The following is a 3,715-nucleotide window of genomic DNA, read 5'->3' as shown; positions in this document are numbered from 1 at the left end:
GCAGAAGTAGAATTGATGGGTGCTTTGGCATGGTGTGCTGGACTTTATATAGAGGAGCAATTGAGGGAGGTTGGTCAAAATTACAAGTAATTGTATTCTGGTGCTCTTTTTTTAATTATAATAATAATAATAATTATAATTATTATTATTATTTTTTTAGGTTGAGCTTGAATGATTCAAATGATGATTTTGGGAACAAAATATTGAACGTGTTGAATTATGTTGAGAAAAGTACACAAACCCCCCATGAATTGTTATGTAATTTTTAAAGTCTTTTAAACTTTCAATTAAAACAAAGTTTTTCATAAACTACGAAATTGTAATGTACTTCTTTTGTATTGCAAAAAGATAAAAATGCATATAATTATTTTTTTAAAAGACAAAAATATTCTTATAAATTCGATAAATAAAAAAAGAAGAAGCAATACACGGTGGCCATAGGTCTAGGGAAGATCGACAACCACTGTGGTCTGTGGGTCTTGTGCCAACTCCAGTGCTGTGTGTGACAGCTGTCGTGATTCATTATTATTTTTATTTTTAGAACTTAGGAAAGACATTACTTCAATTGATAGTTTGAAGGGAACATTGTAAATTGCATAGTAGTTTAAGGGAGGTATGTCTACATTTTCCTAAATATTTCTCACCCGGAGGACATCATTCGAAACTTGCACTTATGTAGCATATTCAAAACTTAAAGATCAAATATTGTCTTTCTTAGGGATTAATATATATATATATATATATATATATATATATATATATATATATTTTAAATGAGTAATGCTATTTAGTAGATAGTTATACAATTGATATGATATGACGTAGTAGTAAAAATTAATTTTTTTTTATTTTTTTTTATTTTTTTACAAGTGTTGATCTAAAGGCTTATTCACATTGTCTGATTGTGTGACAGTCGTTTAAAGAATTTCAAGTAGCAAATTAGGTGATTGTTTTTTTTTTTTTCTTGATTCGAATTTACAGACATCCAGAATCATTTAATTTTCTTACCAACTTCTCAACTCAATTCCAAATTCATTTACCTAATTGGGGAACGTAAAATCAGAATCATTAATTTATTAATCGATGCTTTACCTATTTTCCTTCCCCGACTTCTAAATTTAATTCAATTTCATTTCTCTAATTTAGGGAATATAATATAAGTAGCAAAATTTCTTGTCATAATTAATATCAACAACGGTCAATATATTCAGCTTTGAATAAAACATGAGGTGCATATAAAGACAAAATAAAATGGACAAAATAAGTCCTATAATGTTATTGTCGACCCCAAAAGATCTTAGACGAGCTTCCTGGACACCAACTCAATAATCATTAAATTATTTTTTAAAACCAACTTTAATTAATAATTATAGGTTCGTGCTCTACATCATTGCCCAATGCCCATACATTTATCAATTGGCTGTCATGTTCTCTGTCGGAGGAACATTATAAATTTTTAACCAATATTAAAAAATCTGCAGCTATATATTATAATTAAATTCTGTTTTTATTTCTTAGAGACAAACCAAGCTAGCTCAGGAAGCAGTACTCCAACACAATTGTAATAATTAATTAATATCTAAACTTAATTAGGGATTTATTATAAACTTGGTGCAAAATCATGTGCAATTAATTCGTACAAAGTCCTCTTGTGTACGGGCTGTCTAGATCTACAATCTCTTCACAAAAATAAAACTAAAATGAAAAAGATGAAAAATGGAATCTCAGTATTAGGAATAGGACCTGTTGGCGTTGCACGTACGAAAATGCATATGGCTCTATTGTCTTCCAAATGACACTACTAGCTTAATTACATTATTAAGCGCAGTGTGTACTAAGCATTTTAGTTGTTAGAATATTAATTAAATCATTAAATTTACATTTTTTTATTGGTCTAAGTTTTAATATGATATCAGAATATAAGTTAAGAGTTCGAACTTTATATTTATCATTTACCACTTTCTATCAATTTAAGCAAACTAAAGAAGAAGAAGAAGTACCGTTGCACGATTTGGAAGTATAGTTGATGGTGTCTTTGGTGGTGGCGTACAATGAATGCAAGTAACTGTTAGTGTGCAATGGTTAGAAGCTGTGAGAAGCGCTTAAAATTTGAATAATCGAATGATTTAAAGGAGAAAATATTAGTATTTTAATTGGTTGACATGGCAGTTGGGGGGTGGATATTAGTTTTCATTTTTTTAGTTGACCGAGGTGGTATGATTGACTTAACATTGCCACGTCAACCCTATCATATGACACTATGATGAGTTATATACTAAATAACATTTCTCCTTGTATATGTTTACTCGGGCATATGATAATGGACACACTTTTATCTATATCTCACTCTATTACTTTATTCTTTTTTTTTTTTCTTTGAAATATTTGTTATTTGTTATTTTTTATTTTTTAATTTCCACATTTTCAATCACCCCTCTTAAAAAGATACCTGCAGAAGTTCATAATAAGAAAATTAGCTGGCTATGTTAAAAGATGTCTCTTTGTGCTCCCGAATGGGCAAACAGAGATCTAGATCGGATCAAGCTGCTTCCCTTACAAAAGACATATTGATAACAAAGACGAACCAGAAGTATATATATTCTGTCTTGTTGTCCCATTTGTCGTATTTTGCTGGAGAAAGAAATGATGCAATTTTTGGTGGTAGCTAGAGGCCAACTTGGATTTTTCTTGGGTTCTCAAAGAATTGATTTTCCTTGCAATTGGATTCCGAGAATGTATATGAAAATGAAGGGAACGTGCGGGGTTGAGTGAAGGTGATGGAAATGGGGGCTGTATAAGAATGAACAAGTAGTGGGTCTAAAGATTCGGGTTAATGGGCATGCATCCTTGGAGGGAACATGTGTGGATGGGTCGACATACAAAATATGCACATTATGGTACGGTACGTTGTACAAGTATCTTGCCTTTCACTCAATAATGTTCTTTAATTTTTGTTTTGTTTTTTTATGGAATTGTTTGTAATATAGTTTGCCTGTGTGTGCATTTAGCTCGTGCGGAGATGTATATGCATGAGTTGGCTGGAGGCAGCGGCGGAGCCACGTTAGGCTTTGGGGGTGCCCAAAGCTTTTTCAAAAAAAAAAAATTTGCTGTTTTCCTAGCCAAATTAGAAAAATTAGCTTTTGGGACTGGTGAGAGAGTGAAATTTCAAGAGAAAACTTTAGAGCAAGAAATCAAAATGGATGCAGTTTTTTCTGACTATGAGAGTCTTTGTGGCTGCCCAAGGAGATGAAGACAAGAAGGCGTTGCTGGAGCAATTGGCTGAAGTCTTGCGCTGTTGGAGGAAGCCTTTGTGAAGTGTAGTAAGGGAAGGGTTTTCTTTGGTGGAGATTGAATTGGGTTCCTAGATATTGCTTTTGGGTGCTTCTCTCGGGCTGGCTCGGTTTGTTCTACCCATTGAATGCGAAAGGGGTTGTTGCCGATTGAAATGGAGAAAGTACCTTTGATCGTGTGTTTTTGTGTATACTGTTATTTGGTGAAATAGCTGATGTGTTTATTCTTTATTGGAGGCTGTAAAATGTCTATTTTACGGCACTTACCTAATATGTCAATACAGCTTTAAGATAAGGAGAATAACTTATATAGGGAGGTTGCACAAAAGTCACATTTTGTGCCACTAATAAAAAGTTGACACATCAGCTAATTTCATTAGACTTATATTTCAAACAAAATTTCAACTACACCAGATTATACTCTA

Source organism: Corylus avellana, chromosome ca5 (assembly GCF_901000735.1).
Source record: "Corylus avellana chromosome ca5, CavTom2PMs-1.0".
NCBI lineage: Eukaryota > Viridiplantae > Streptophyta > Magnoliopsida > Fagales > Betulaceae > Corylus > Corylus avellana.
This window is presented reverse-complemented; position numbering follows the sequence as displayed.